A 16,837-nucleotide genomic window follows, 5' to 3' on the forward strand; every position below is an offset into this window, starting at 1 on the left:
CTTTTATGATCATTTTGTTCTCTTAATATATATATATTTTTTTAATGTTAAATTTGTTTTATATTCGTGCTGTTTTGCCTTATAGATTTTAACTACCTACCCCTGAGGAAGGCTTTTATAAGACAAAACACGGACCGTATTGCGGTCTAGTACAGTAAGGATTTAAGGACTCTCTGTGAAGCTTGCCTTATGTTTTAGTTATTTATATATATATATATATATATATGCTTTTATTATTTATATGTTTGCAATAAATTGATTGTTTGTGCAGCTGATGTGTGGTATCCCTTCCCCACTTTTTTGGCATATAGTTTTATTTAAAAACGTGAAACATTACTTTTCCAACTCTCTTGTATTTATAGATGTATAACACTGTTATTTCTAAATGCAATCATAGATTCATGTATGACTTGGCAAACACTTTCATTGTAGAGACTATGCTGTTTGTCATTGGATCATAATTCATTTTAGGATCCATGCCAGGGGTGCTCATAAGCTCATAAGCAGTGGATTTCCTGTAGGCCTGCAATCCAGCCATATTTTCAGGATTTCCACAATGAATATGCATGAGATCTATCTGCCTACAATAGAGGCAGTGCATGCCAATAGACCTCAAGCATATTCTTTGGGGGAAATTCTGAAAACTGAGGAAGGGGAGGAAAAGTCCTGTAAGCTCAGGTGAAGATCCCCGAGAATTTCCCTGTCACAGCAGTAGCAGGCCAAAGCAAGGCCAATACAGCTAAGACCTAAAATGGTTGCTGAAAAAGCAAAATAGGCTCTCTGACTAGAAACTGTCAACTCTGAAAGACACTGTCAACTCTGAAAGGCACTTCTGCTTTTTCTTAGAAGCAGAGGGCGTAGTTAGAGAGAAAAACAATTCTGGTGAAAAATATAAGTAGCATGATAACTTTATGAAAGAAAGACGAACCACGGACAGAAGTGTTCAAGAAGACTAACCACAGAGCCGGAAAACCGTTAGGCCTAGGTGCTCTAAAGAGGAATTTGGTATATTAAAAGGACATTTAAGGGGAAGTAAGGGAGAAGGAAATGAAAAAAGGTGTGACACAGAATCACTCAATTATATTAACCAATCCATAGCTTAATATATGAGATATGGAATATGATTAACCAATGAAAGTATGAAATGTAACATACACCAACGTGGGCCAGAGCTGTCAGAATCATATAAAAGAAAGTTCTTTGAACCAAGGAGTCAGAACTCTTTGGAAGTTCTCCATCAGTCTGGCCAGCCTGGTGTATGCTCTATCACTCTGTATGCTGTGTGATTTATTCCTGTAAGCTATTACTATTTGATTATTAAAACTCATATTATTTGTATCAGCATAAAGAGAGTTGAGTGGTCTGTCTGTGAAGGCCTAGGGTCTTCAAAACCCAGCTGGGTTTTAGCTCAAAGACTGACATTGAGCATCCCTGGTCTATGCACTAAGCTATGCTAGATTGAAAAGGTTAAGTGCAACAAACATATTCAGGATATTATTTTTGCAGTTTTTATTGTAAACCACCTTGATGGTTGTATTTGAAGGATGGTACATCAAACCCAATAAGCCACTGCATACATTTATGATAATATACAATTTTTTCCATGATAATTACAGGGCCTATTGTCAGCTGGCCAGGGATACGGCAATACTATCACTATGGGAGAACAATGGCTCTGCTAGACTTAGGCTGGTTGGCCTCGTCTCTCTGCCAAGATTTTGGAGGAAAATCATTTCAAACATACTGCTGCTGCCTGGCATGCAGTATGAAGCAGAGTAATCCCATTGTCTTCATGGATCCTGTTACTGGAACAAAAAAGAAAACACCAATTTTTTTTTTTTTTTAAAGCAACACTATGGACCAGATTGTATAAAGGGCACCTATGTTAGGTGCTGATAGGCACCTAAATCGATGCCTACATTAATTACAAAAGGCCACTGAAAAGTTCTCAGCCCAACCAAGAAGAGAATGATGTGGAGCCATGGAACTTACAAGTTATTCTGCACATTTCTTGACACTTTTCATTTCATGTCATTGAAACAAAAAGTGTGGAATAATTTGTAAGTTTCATGGCTCCACATCATTCTCTTCTTGGTTGGACTCGTCTTGGTTTTCAGCAGCCCCTTGTACCTAAAACAAGCTTTAACAAGCTCCTAATTGAAAAAAAAATGGCTTATAGACACCTATCCAATTCTATAAATGGTAGGCGCCTATATGGGCATGTTTGGGGGTGGAGACAGAGATAGGCGCTGTTAGGCACAATTCTGAAAAGAATCTAGTCATAAGAACATAAGAATTGCCATGCTGGGACAGACTGAAGGTCCATCAAGCCCAGTATCCTATTTCTAACAGTGGCCAACTTAAGTCCCAAGTACCTAACTAGATCCCAAGTAATAAAACAGATTTTATGTTGCTTACCCTAAGAATAAGCAGTGGATTTCCTCAAGCCATCTCAATAATTGCCTATGGACTTCCCTTTTAGGGATGCAAAATCTTCTGGCATAATGATCACATACAAATTTTGCACCAGTTACTGAATGGGAGATAATAACTTAATAGTATAGTTCATTTTCCTCTATTTGAAAGCAGACATGCTCTTCTGCTTTGGTAATGTTTAGTGCAGACACCAAAGGTCAGTCCACTTTAGTTGTTATATTACTTATTGATTGATTGATTATGATTTATTAACAACCTTTATGAAGAGGTTCATTCAAGGCAGTATACAGCAGGTACTGCTTTGAGTGAGAAAACAACAAGGCAGCCAGTCTACTAGATCCAACGAGAAAGGAAAACAAGAAGCAGACTATATGAAGAAAAGTAGCTTTAATCAATGCTCCCAGGAATTGGAGCTTGATGTTGATTACCAGTTGTAACAGACCTTGGATCAATTCTTTCATTACTGGTGGAAGTTGTGTGTCACCAGTTGGTTGTTTGCCCCTGATGCAGCCTAGTTGGCGAAATGCGGTCACGTCAAGCACCAACTCCTGGGAACATCGATTAAAGCTACTTTTCTTCATATGGTTTGCTTCTTGTCTTCTTTCCAGCAGGTACAGCTTGACATAAAACTGACACTTTTCTCAAGAGTATACAATAGCAAAATGACTAACTATAAGCACAAATGCAATCAATGAGGTAAACTTGGAAATGACAAGATGATTCTTAGTAATAGGACAAATAGTAAAATACAGTATCAGAAATTTAAAGATTGATGCAGCACTTTAAATTAAATTTTCCTTCTTCTCTGTATATTTGCTTTAAACAATTACATGAGTCTACCTTTGAATATCAAGGACCCAAAGTGTGGAATAGTCTACCATTAAGTTTGCATCAACTAGAGTCATATTATCAAATCTGGAAAATGTTGAAGACGCATCTTTTTTTTTACCATTATGTATTCTTGAATATCTGTTAATATTTGTAGAACCTAATTTGAGGATATATACATTGTAAACTGCCTTGAATCCCTGTTGAAATTTTGTGGGGTATAAGAAATGATATGGTATGGTACATAAGGGGGAAGATCACCTTTTACCGCAACTTGATTTCCCATGGGATTCAGAAACCTACAGATCTCTGTCTCAGAGGTTTCTGAATCCTGTTTTAAAGGAATAATGCTGCTGTTGGAAGTATCGGACTGCAAAGCCGCAGTCCTATGCTACTGGGATAGCCACTCTACTGGCTAAATCCTCCCTGTCAAGTCTCACCCATACCACATTACCCTACAAAGCCCAAGCATATCCACATTTGTAAGGTATCCCTGCCCCCTCAGAGGGCTACCTTCTGAACATTGGTGGTCTGAGGGGGGTCTTTGGGCAGGATCAATACCCAATCATTGCTGCCCAGTTCAGTGCTAGCCATAAAGTCATATTTCTGTATAAGCAGATTTTATATAGTCATGTGAGACTACTACTAGGGGTGCCATTTTGTGGACAGTGCCAGACTGGACAAGAGGGAATGGTCATCACTCCTGCCTCAAGACCCCCCTGGACCAGCAGTGCTCAAAATGTAGCCCTTTGAGGGGGCAAGGGCTACCTTAAGTAAGGATATGGGGAAGGAGAGTAAGGGAGCATGGACTTTTTTGGTGGGGACAGTTGACCTGGGATGCTTGAGCTGGTGGGGGTGACCATATGCCAAGGAGGGACCCTGCTTTGCAGCCTAATGCTACCAGGTGGTAAAGAGCTGGGGTTATTTTACCATGAATATTAGCCCTAATGTGACTTGCGGTATATCACCAGAAGTACCGTTAGGGCATTTGCATAATAATGAGATGCATAATTTGCTTTTGCATGTTTTACATCTCATTACTGTGCAACCCACAGTGACTTAAATATCACCACATCTTCATGAATTCCTCCCTTAACAACACTGGAAAACAATCATAGCTTGTGATTTTTTTTATTTTCTTCTATACAGATTTATCTAGTACCAGGTCAAAGTGATTTACAAATATAAGATTGCTTAACTTCTTGAAAAGAACTCCAATCAGTTATAAGGAAAGAAAGTCATAACATTCACCTTGATAGGACGAGACGTTGGACGCACGCCACAATTACAAAATGGCCTTTCTGAGTCATGCAACTTGAGTCTCTATTCTCCAAATCCATGTTTAAAAAGATGTTTTTTAAGATGCATCTAAACCTGTTATATGATTGTTCTGCTCTTAGAAATAAAGAAAGAAAATTACACAAAGCTGAGGTCAATGAAACAAAAAACAGAAGAACATGCTATGTCAAGTAGTCTCCAGGCTTGCACAGACTAGAGCAGGCAGCACCAAACGATAGTCATTAAGTGATCTGAGAACTCAAGAAGGCATATAAAGAAAGGTAACAGATGGAGATATAAAGGAAAGTCATTCCAGAAATATGATAAATGTCAGAAGAATGCGAGAGATATCATAATATGCACCATGGAAAAACATTTATATAAAATAGATTCACCTAAATTATTTGTAGCCCGTAGAGAGAAACTACCACAAGAAGCAGAAGTGCATCTATTATAAAAGAGATCTTCAGTTCAAAAAATCAACATTTGAAACAGCCTAAGAGGAAGGGACACCATAGACAGTCCATTAAAACTCCTGATTACCATCTAAAAGCCTCCTCACAGAAGATTGCTTCTTGGAACTTTAAGGTACAGCGAGGCATGAGTAGCTTTGTGTTGGAAAACTGCCTCAGTTATGCAGTTCCTATTCACATCAATAAGAATAATTCTGTCACTCAAAAATCCTTAACAAGCTTGGAAAAATATAAAATACTGTTCTTTCAAAGCCTTACCTTTAAGTAAGCATTAGACTTTGGGAAATATTTTTAAAATATTCCCCACTTTCTAAAGTTTCACATTTAAAATATTATTTCCAAGGACCAATTGTCCTTTTCTTTCCGACATAGCAAAAATGCCCTCTAAACATTATTTCTATTTCCTCGCTACCTAGAAAATGCTATATAAAGTGTACTCACTCTCATTAAGATAAACTTTGATGAATCAATTTTTAATGACAAAGGCCAGGGGGTAATTCTCAATAGATCATCTAAATGTAGGTGCCAGGATGATACATGCTCAACATGGCACCTACAAAAAAAAAAATCAGAACTGATCAGAAAGGCACTTAGCACAATTCTATATAAGACTCCCACTATATATAGAATTGCGTTTAATGACTATCTGGTCCTTTTACTAAGGTGCACTCGCCAATTTAGCACACGCTAAACGCTAATGCGGCCATTATAGTCTATGGACGTGTTAGCGTTTAGCGTGCGCTAACCGTTAGCGTGTGCTAAATCAGGTAGCGCAACTTAGTAAAAGGACCTCTATATGCGGCATAACATTTAGGCACACCCATTTAGACCAAGGAAAACCAGGCCTAGATACCTGTGCCTAACTTATGTGTGTATTGAGCATATTCTATAACAGCGCACCTAAATTTTAGGAACACCCACGATCTGCTCATGCTCCATCCCTGGACATGCCCCCTTTTGTGATTTGCGCACTAGAAGTGGTGTGCGCCACTTTATAGAATGTTCCTATAACATTGGGTTTGCGAGCCCTTTGCGACCAGATTTCCCTCCTGTAGTATTCACTAACCGGTGCACGCATGCAAATGAGGGAAATTGCATGCAAAGTAGGCAGGGAAGCGATTCACTAAACTTTTTTTCGATCCGACTGGGCTCACAAAAAGCGACTGCTGAGGACCAGTCGCTGAAGCCCTTTGCGACTGCCCTGCCTTATGCCGCCCTGCTTTCTAACCTGTCAGCCTCATTTCCTTCAGCCCCGATCGCGCCTGCCTGCCCCGAACCTGAACCCCCAGCCTGCCTGCCCTGATCTCTCCTGCCTGCTCGCCCCGACTCTCCTGCTGTCTGCCACCCTTCCCTGCCTGTGGTTTTAAAGCGGGGATGCACGCCGCAGTGCAGCGCCAGATTTAAACCCACAGGCTCGCACTGAAGGGAAGGAGGAAAGAGGCTGCTGACACTGCTGCCCATAGGAGCAGGAGAGTCGGGCCCTGAACATGCCTTCCCCGACTGCCTGTGCAAGCCCGTGGTTTTAACCCAAAAAGGGTTAAACTCACGAGCTCGCAAAAGTTTAAAGTTAAAAAAGTCATGGCTCGGACGGGTCTGCACATGTGTGTGGATCGCGCAAACGCATTCCGTGTGTTTCTCCAATCACCCCCATTTGCATATTTTAGGTTAGTGAATTCGTCGGACCTGCCCAAATCAGAAACGGATTGTTCTGATTCAGGCAGGTTAGTGAATCTAGCCCATTGAGCATTAACTTCTAATTAGTGCCAATTATCATCAATTATTAGGTGTTAATTGCCAATTATCAGCATCAGTTGGCTTATTAAACAATTAAGTTGTACATTAACCATTCACTGCACTAACCATTAGGATACTCCACCACTCAATAAGCTGACTCCACCCCTGGATCACCCACAAAATAGGTTACTAATTACTGTTTAACACTTTTATAGCATTGAAAGGTGTACACAGCATTGTATATTTTGACATTAAATAGACAGTTCCTGTTCGGAAGTGCTTACAATCTAACTTAGACAGACAGACATGACATAAAGGGTTGGGGATGCAGAACCCAAGGTGGAGAGTTAGGAGCTGAAAGCAGTCTCAAAGAGGTGAGCTTTTTTTTTTTTTTTTTTTCTTTTTTCATTTTCAAATTTATAATAAGTGTAACAATATATCCAAACAAATTAATAATAAATATAACACTTAATAATCATCAATGGTACAAATAATATGCTCTTATCTCCCACCCTTCCCACACTTTCTTATCATATAATCAATATCTTATACAATACGTAACAATAAATTTACCCTTCCCTCTCCCCAGTAGGTCCAGTAGGTTGGGCTTTCTCCATTATTACCCTTGAATAGTAGGCAGTAGAATTTGAAGTGTACTCTTGCTTGTATTGGGAGCCAGTCTGAGTCATGGTATGCTTCTGTAATGTGGTCATATTTTTTCAATGAGTAGATGAGTCTTAGGGCTGTATTTTGTATTGTTTGTAATTTCTTTATCATGGTCACTGGGCAGGGGAGGTATAGTATATTGCAGTAGTCTATTAGTCCAAGGATATGAGATTGTACCAAAAGTTGGAATTGTTTCCTGTCGAAGAATTTTCAGATTTGTCTTAGGTTTCTCATGGTCACGAATGATGCTTTTATTATTTTGTTGATTTGTGGTTGCATGGTACAGCCTCTGTCAATCAGTACTCCTAGAAGTTTTAGTGTGGGTTGAATGGGGTATGAGATCGAGTTACGGATGGGAAGCCCATGAAATGACTTTAAGAGATGAGTAATGTGAGCATAGTGCAGAATATGAGTCGTGCAGCTGAATTCTGGACAAATTGAAGGGGAGAAAGATGGCAGTGGAAGACCTGAGAGTAGTGAGATGCAATAATCCAAGCATGAAGTGATGAGGGCATGGATAAGGGTTTTTGGTAATGTGATCAGAGAGGCTACGGTTTTAGTGCTTAGTGCTGATATTCAGAGGCACTAGCCAGTTAAGTTCCATTGAATATCAGTAGATAGCCCTGTAAAAGTGATTTAATCAGTCAGGAGCCTTTCCTGTTCAAATTGCTTTAAATATTGACCACTGTATTTGTGTACAGTACTGTTCAAGAACAACACCGCCTTGGGTGAATCTCTTCATAAAGGTGGTTATTAAATCCAAATCCAAATAAATAAACTAATCACCTGGAATAAAAATAGGACTCCATGGGCATGCTTATGTATGCCACGTAAAAGCACAGATTCTATAAATGGCACCTAAAACATAGGCACTGAAAAATACAGCGCATAACGCATATCATTCATGAGTTAGGTACCATTTAAAAAATCATGCCTAGTGGTGTCTAAATTTAGACAGATGCCAGTAGGCGTCAAAACTTTAGGCACACCGAGAGGCATAATGTAAAAAATGTCTAAGTCCCCTTTTGGTCTAAGGCCCTAAACGCTGAAAGTAGCAGCAGGGAAAATGTCCATTCTAAAAAAACACGTCCAAAATGAGGGTTTTTTTTGAGAATGGCCTACCTCTACGTTCAGCAGTTTAATCACCCAGACCACCACTACGTCTAACCCAAAAATTGCCCATGTCTGAAACGCCCAAAACAAGACCGGTTACAGAATCTCCCCCTCCCCCCCCCAGCTTAGATTATCGGTACTTGGACGATCTGGCTTTTTGATCATCCAAGTACCGATTTAGGCCACTTTTTGAACGTTTTAAAAAAAAATTATTATGAGCCCCACTCTATTTATGTCAGGGTTTTCTTGGATAAAATACCGATGCCTATGTTAGCCGCTTACATAGAAAACATGCCCTCGAGCCACCCTTAACCCTCTCTACTTTCTGGTAGGTGCCTTGGACTAGGCGCATAGCTGAAAGTGGTAGGCACCCATCAAGTTAGGTGCTCATAATTTGTTTTTAGTTTTGGTTCATTGTGATTATCTGTTTTTAAGCTGTTTTTTTAGCTTTATGGTTCATGTTTATTTTTATCGTTGATTCAAGTTTTAGATTACTTTTTTTTTTTAATCATTGTCAATTTTATGAAGCTGTATTTTTATTGACCATGTGTATTTTTTTTTTACCCGCCTAGAATTGTAGAATAAGTGGGATATAAATTGTATAAATACCACCTAATTCATTTTAATTTAAGCCAAATATTGAGCCAATGAAGCTTTTTATCGGCACCAATTAAGCTGATGAAATAATTAAGTTAGATGCCTATATCAGCTAGGTGTGCCGATATAGGCACCTAAGTTTAGGCATTTGTTATAGAATCTGGGCCAAAGCACTTAACTTATAGTATTCTATAAGTTGCACATGTATGTTGAAAAAAAAGTCCATGCCCCTCTCATGTTCTATACATGTGCATGCCCCATTACAGTTACTCTCTATGTCACTTTTAGGACAGCGTGTGGTGCAAGACACATGAAATTGCACATGCCTGGTTATAGAATTGCCTTTCTAATTTATAGTTATCAGTACCTTAGAACAGAAGCTCTTGTTATAAAACCAATCTTTTTCAATATATACACAGAGGTTTCATCAGAGGTATTATCCTTCTAATTCTTTCCAATTCAGGTAGCACCTGAATTAAAAAAAAAAAAAAAAAAAGAGGCAGTTGCACAGAATGTTTCCAAGCAACTAACCAGCAAGACCTTGCAATCAGTCTTCAGTACAGAAATTCAGGAAGGGAGCAAGCAAGCTTATTCAAATGAATAGGAGATTATTCCGTCTGGCAGAGAGGAAAAAAGTAAACAAAGCCTGCTTCTAAGTAGTCTGAGCTACAGAAAGAGCGCAGAAGAGGGGAAAAAACCCATCCAAAATATGGCTTTAATTTTCTATGCCTTGCCTGGAGAGAGAGGAATGGAATAAGTTGGGGGATGCACAGGAGCCAGAAGTGGAGAAGTACGCTTCAGGTAGCATGGATATACTGTTGGTCACAGGGGTTGAGTCAGCCATTGTAGCCAGCATATTTTTCTAAATGTCAGTCACAGCTGATGTAATTAAAATACAGATATTGAGCTCCAGTATCTGGACTGCAGCCAGTGCTGAACATCTGGATAAAGCTGTGAACAGCCATGCTATCTAGATACCAGTGATATTCAAACCATTATCTAAAGAGCTGATAGGATGAAGTTAGGACATAAAGTTTTCTGTCATAAGCGGTCTGAATATTGCAACTATCTCCCAATGCAACAACGCAATATCTTCAAACAACTACTGTGTTTCCCCAAAAATAAGACAATGTCTTATATTAATTTTGGGCCCAAAAAATGCACTAGGGATTATTATGAGGGTAGGTTTAATTTTTTTTTTCATGTACATGATCATCTCTCCCTTCCTCTCCTTCACCCCAATTCTTCCTCTTTCTTTTCTCTTCCCCACATATGCAGAATCTTTCCTCCCCACTCACCCATCCCCTTGTACCTTCCCTCCCTCCCATCCCCCTGTGCAGCAGAACCCTGGCACTGTGCACAGCATCTTTCTATCCTTCCCTCCATCCCATCCCTCGTGCAGCAGAACCTTTGACAGCTTCTAACCCTCCCTTCCGTACAGCATCTTTCTATCCCTCCCTCCCATCCCTCGTGCAGCAGAACCCTTGCACAGCTTCTATTCCTCCCTTCCATGCAAAAGAACCCTTGAGCAGCCCCCCCTGCCCCGCAACGCAGCTGAACCTTCGCTGACCCTCCCATCCTTCTATCTCTCTCTCCCATCCGAACCTCCACATACCTCCCTCCAAAAAGCAGCGTTGGCAGAATTCTAAATAGGCTGCTTCATGGCCTTCTCCCACCGGGGCCTTCTGTGTGCCGTGTTGATGATAACATCATCAGTGATGCGGCAGAGGGAATGCCCTGGTGGGAGAAGGCTATGAAGCAGCCTGTTTAGAGTACCGCCGATGCTGCTCTTTGTAGGTCTCATGGTCAGATGGTCAGCGGGGTTCGGATGGGAGGGAGAGATGGAAAGATGGGAGGGCAGCGGGGGATCAACTGCGCGGCGGGGGCGGGGGAGGGGGAGAAGTGCTACTGCCAGTGAATCCAGGAACATTCGGGTTAGGATTCCTGGGACTAGGGCTTACTTTTGGGGTACGGCTTATATTAAGACCTACCCAATCATGCTAGGGCTTATTTTCAGGGTAGGACTTATTTTGGGGGAAACTTTCATGATATGACACCTGACTACGTAGTGAAGAAAGTCCCAATATACCACTCTCAACTGTCTCTCCATTCGCAACGGGAACTCATACTTTCCAACCCTCCAGCAAACAGCCTCCACCGGAAGACAGCCCGAGAATGATCATATTCCTATAGCATACCTAAATTATGAAATTAACTCCCTCCTGCCATTAGGGCAATTGATAACCTACTGACCTTCAGGAGAGCAGTAGAGACACTTCTTTTCATGGATTGGATCAATTCTGATCTCAAACTTTGAGAGACCTTGCTTCAACATACCTTACCTCAGAACACCTGTGCCTGTTAACCAGTTCTTCTACCGTTCACTGCAGATATGTTAATATCCAATCGTGACCCTATGATTAATTTTCTTAGATTCTGCAAAGCATGTGTTCTTAGTCATGTTCTCTATAAGTTGTAAGTTATTGATTCTATAGCTTTGTGTTTTGATCCTGTAGCATGTTATTGACTCTGTAATGTACTTATCTCTGTTCCTGAAAACTTTGTGTATGTATCCTGTAACCCATTCTGGGGAGGACAGGCTATAAAAATGAATGAATGAATGAATAACAGAAAATACATTAGAAATAGTGGAGGAGAGTTTGGTGTAGTGTTTAGTGCTATAGCCTCAGCACTCTGCACTGCTCCTTGTGAGCCTGGGCAAGTCACTTAATCCCCCACTGCCCCAGGTACATTAGATATATTGTGAGCCTACTGGGATAGATAGGGAATGCTTGAAGTATCTATATATAAACCACTTTTAGTCTGGTTGTAAAACTACAAAAAAGGCAGTATACAATTCCCAATCCCCCCTTTCCCTAGTGTCCAAATTTGAGTCCAGTATTGTTTTAGATTATCACAGAAAAAAAAAATCATAAGAGATAGTGATCCTGTTGAATTATTAACATAATGTAACCAAGGTTAAATTAAAAGGTGTTTACCTAAGGGCTGGTTTTTGGCCGGCTCCTGGATCTTTAGAGAGGCTGGTGGTTTTGGACCTGGCTGAAGATGAGGGGCTGAAGAGTCATGGTGTCACCGCAGACAACTGATTTCTTGCGGCCCCATTTGATATTTTTAGGCTTCGGGCCCGCTGTTTGTTTTGGTGGCGGCTGCTCATTGTTGTGGGGAGGAGTCTGGAGAGGGCGCGTCTTTGCAGGAGGACCTGGCTCGTCACTTACGGGTGCGCCTGACATCATCACTCACTCAGGCGTGATGACATTGCATTGGTCACACATGCACAGTGGGCCCGGTGCGGCCCAAAGAGCAAGAAGGGCTCAGAACAATATATAGTGCTCCGGAGGTCCATTTTTTTAACCTAGTTGGGCCGCCGGAGTTTTGTTGGGCTTGAGAAGGCCTCGGGGGCTGCCAGCAGCAAGGAAGCCAGTTTGTAGTCTGCAACGCATGTGCAATGGAGTTGGCCAGCTCGGTCTTGCTGGCCACTTTATTATTTTTTTATTAAAGTTTTTGTGGCATTGGGCCACTGAAGAAAAGAAAAAGAAAGCGCCGAGTAAGTGGAGAGAGGCTCCGGAGAGCCTCCCCCGAAGAATTTCCCATGCGGGTTTTGCACGGGCGATGCTTTTATTTTTAAGTTAATTGCAAGGGTGCTCGTGGTCTGAGCGTCGGGTGTTGCCATGGCAACACTGTCAAGTGGAGCTTGTGGAAGGAGAGTAGCTGAAACAGAAGATAAAAGAAGTATTTAAAGGATTTTTAAAGTTTGTAGAAGGTCTTCTATGGTAAGAATATGGCTTTTAATATGTTTTCTTTTGTGTTGCTGTTTTTGTAGTTTGTGTAGTTTGGAGTATCTTTGCTTGCTTGCATTGTTATTTTCCTGCATAGGCTTGAATGCCCTCATTCTTAAACTGTCATTTTTGACAGTTGGGAGAGTTCCTTGGTCTGAATAGGAGTGTTTTGAGATCTGTGGCTTGTGTGGAGGTAAATATAGATGGTTTATTAAATTTTGGATAGGAATTGGAGTCTTTTTGGTGACATTTAGGTTTTGGTTAATAGTTTCTGGTTTAATCTGTAAGATTGTTGAAGGTTTAAATACATTTTGGGAAGTTGTTTGTTGTATGTAAAGTTCTGTCGTATCTTAATGGTTCATTGTTAAGAGGTTCTTCGAGTAAGATCTGTGGCCTCCCTGAGCAACTATATTTATTTTTGTGTCAGCTGTTGGCATCTGTGGGCAGTCTTCTGAATATTTTTTGACAGTTGTTTTTGTACCTGTGAGCTCTGTTCTCTGTGTGAAGATATTTTTGTCTTCAGATGATTTAAGTGAATGCCAGGAGTTTGACATAAGGAAAACCTTTCCTGCAATTTTTATTTGAAAGGAATGTGAAAAAGTATTTTTTGCCAGAAGCCTCTGACAGGACATACCTCTCAATGTTTGGTATAACTGTCATTTTCCTCTTTAACGTTGGTTAAGGTCCTTGAATACTGGCTGTGTAAAATTTTTGATACAGAAGAAACTAATTGAATGGAGAGTTTTTGAGAAATTTCTGCTACTGCTGTTAATATCTTTCCATTCCAAGTGACCACTCTAGATCTTAGTAAGAAAACAAATTTTGGGTGGTTATCTTCTAGTTCTGCTTGTGTTATTTCTTATATCATAATTCATTCCTGCTTATACTGTGAAACTGCTATTTTCAGCACAATTCTTTTGTGCTGCTGAGAGGAGTTTGTCCTTTACTTTTTCTGACAGAATTTTTATTAGGGCTATGCTGTGGATAATTTTATTAATTTATCCAAACAGCACTCAATTTTTATATATAAATGTTCTTGTGAGGATCACCACTCAAACTCTCACCAAGGTATATATCAATCTCAATATATATCTCAAACTCCTCACCTCAAATGTATACCGTATTTTCACGCATATAACACGCGCGTTATACGCGTTTTTACCTACCGCGCATACCCCTCGCGCGTTATATGCGTGAGCGCGGTATACAAAAGTTTTAAAACATAGTTCCCACCCCGCCCGACGCCCGATTCACCCCCCCCAGCAGGACCGCTCGCACCCCCACCCCGAACGACCGCTCGCACGCGCTCCCACCCGCACCCGCATCCACGATCGGAGCAAGAGAGAGCCCAAGCCCTCTTGCCCGGCCGACTCCCCGACGTCCGATACATCCCCCCCCCCCGGCAGGACCACTCGCACCCCCACCCCGAAGGACCGCCGACTTCCCGACAATATCGGGCCAGAAGGGAGCCCAAACCCTCCTGGCCACGGTGACCCCCTAACCCCACCCCGCACTACATTACGGGCAGGAGGGATCCCAGGCCCTCCTGCCCTCGACGCAAACCCCCCTCCCTCCAATGACCGCCCCCCCCCAAGAACCTCCGACCGCCCCCCCAGCCGACCCGTGACCCCCCTGGCGACCCCCACGACCCCCCACCCCCCTTCCCCGTACCTTTGGTAGTTGGGCCAGAAGGGAGCCCAAACCCTCCTGGCCACGGCGACCCCCTAACCCCACCCCGCACTACATTACGGGCAGGAGGGATCCCAGGCCCTCCTGCCCTCGACGCAAACCCCCCTCCCCCCCAACGACCGCCCCCCCAAGAACCTCCGACCGCCCCCCAGCCGACCCGTGATCCCCCTCGCGACCCCCACGACCCCCCCACCCCCCTTCCCCTTACCTTTGGTAGTTGGCCGGACAGACGGGAGCCAAACCCGCCTGTCCGGCAGGCAGCCAACGAAGGAATGAGGCCGGATTGGCCCATCCATCCTAAAGCTCCACCTACTGGTGGGGCCTAAGGCGCGTGGGCCAATCAGAATAGGCCCTGGAGCCTTAGGTCCCACCTGGGGGCGCGGCCTGAGGCACATGGGCCCAACCCGACCATGTGCCTCAGGCCGCGCCCCCAGGTGGGACCTAAGGCTCCAGGGCCTATTCTGATTGGCCCACGCGCCTTAGGCCCCACCAGTAGGCGGAGCTTTAGGTTGGATGGGCCAATCCGGCCTCATTCCTTCGTTGGCTGCCTGCCGGACAGGCGGGTTTGGCTCCCGTCTGTCCGGCCAACTACCAAAGGTATGGGGAAGGGGGGTGGGGGGGTCGTGGGGGTCGCCAGGGGGGGCGCGGGTCGGCTGGGGGGGCGGTCGGAGGCTCTTGGGGGGGGCGGGCGTTGGGGGGGAGGGGGGTTTGCGTCGAGGGCAGGAGGGCCTGGGATCCCTCCTGCCCGTAATGTAGTGCGGGGTGGGGTTAGGGGGTCGCCGTGGCCAGGAGGGTTTGGGCTCCCTTCTGTCCCAACTACCAAAGGTACGGGGAAGGGGGGTGGGGGGGTCGTGGGGGTCGCCAGGGGGGTCGCGGGTCGGCTGGGGGGGCGGTCGGAGGTTCTTGGGGGGGGGGCGGTCGTTGGGGGGAGGGGGGTTTGCGTCGAGGGCAGGAGGGCCTGGGATCCCTTCTGCCCTTAATGTAGTGCGGGGTGGGGTTAGGGGGTCGCCGTGGCCAGGAGGATTTGGGCTCCCTCCTGGCCCGATATTGTTGGGGAGTCGGCGGTCCTTCAGGGGGAGGGATGTATCGGACATCGGGGGGGGCATCAGGCTTTCAGGATGGGGACAGACCTTCAAGGGGGGACAGTGCACGGAAGTCAGGGGGGTGAACGGAGAGTCGGGACAGCGCACGGAAAGTCAGGGCGGGCGAAAGGAGCGTCGGGCAGCATGCGCGGTATACCCGTGAGCGCGGTATACCAAAGTTTTTGTACATATCATCGTGATTTCTGCGCGCTATACCCGTGTGCGCGTTTTATACGGGTGCGCGTTATTTGCGTGAAAATACGGTAATCCCTAGCTCCTCAGAAGTACCACCTGGGCTCAAAAGCTTTCACAGTCCTAGGCTTTATGTACTTACTACCTCCTCACTGGAGACGTTATCAATTTTTACTCACAAACTTTTTTGAATCAACATTCAGTGGTCATATAAGTCGGTGTAAAGCTTGCTAAGTAATGATAAGCCTTGAAAAAAACCTTCTGTGGGTGAAACATGTTGGCTCCTATTTCCCTCAAAAGAAGACCACAATTAAAAGCTAAGTACCCTTGAAATATGCGAGAAGGGTTGATAAATTTAAAAATAAAGTTTGTGAGTAAAAATTGATAACGGCTCCGGTGAGGAGGTAGTACATAAAGCCTAGGACTGTGAAAGCTTTTGAACCCAGGTGGTACTTCTGAGGAGCTAGGGATTATACATTAGAGGTGAGGAGTTAAGATATATATTGAACTTGATATATATCTTGGTGAGTGAATAATTTTATGTCATGGCTATTGTTTGTATTTATAAGGGAGGGTTTAGAATAGGGAACACAAATTATCTTTTCTTTTAAATAAAGATTATATATCTTTTTTAAGTTAGAAGTAGGATTTTCTCTTTTGAGTTTTAAAAGACAGGAAGTAGGTATCAGAGAACTTCAATCAAGAGTGCACTAAAGAAGAAAAAGATACACAACAATAAGTCAAATTTGAGAAAGAAAGACAGATGTAAAGGAACATTTAAATACTTACCATACTTCACCAAGAAAGCTGTATCTGAAAAGATAGAAGTTTAACACAAAGAATCAATTCTAAACTCAGAGACATTATTTATAAACTGAATTAGGCAATATCTAGACACAGGAGAAAAATCTTAAATGTATACATTAAAGAAAATTCCTAGAGAAAAATTGAA

Source organism: Geotrypetes seraphini, chromosome 11 (genome assembly GCF_902459505.1).
Source record: "Geotrypetes seraphini chromosome 11, aGeoSer1.1, whole genome shotgun sequence".
In the NCBI taxonomy this organism is placed as follows: domain Eukaryota; kingdom Metazoa; phylum Chordata; class Amphibia; order Gymnophiona; family Dermophiidae; genus Geotrypetes; species Geotrypetes seraphini.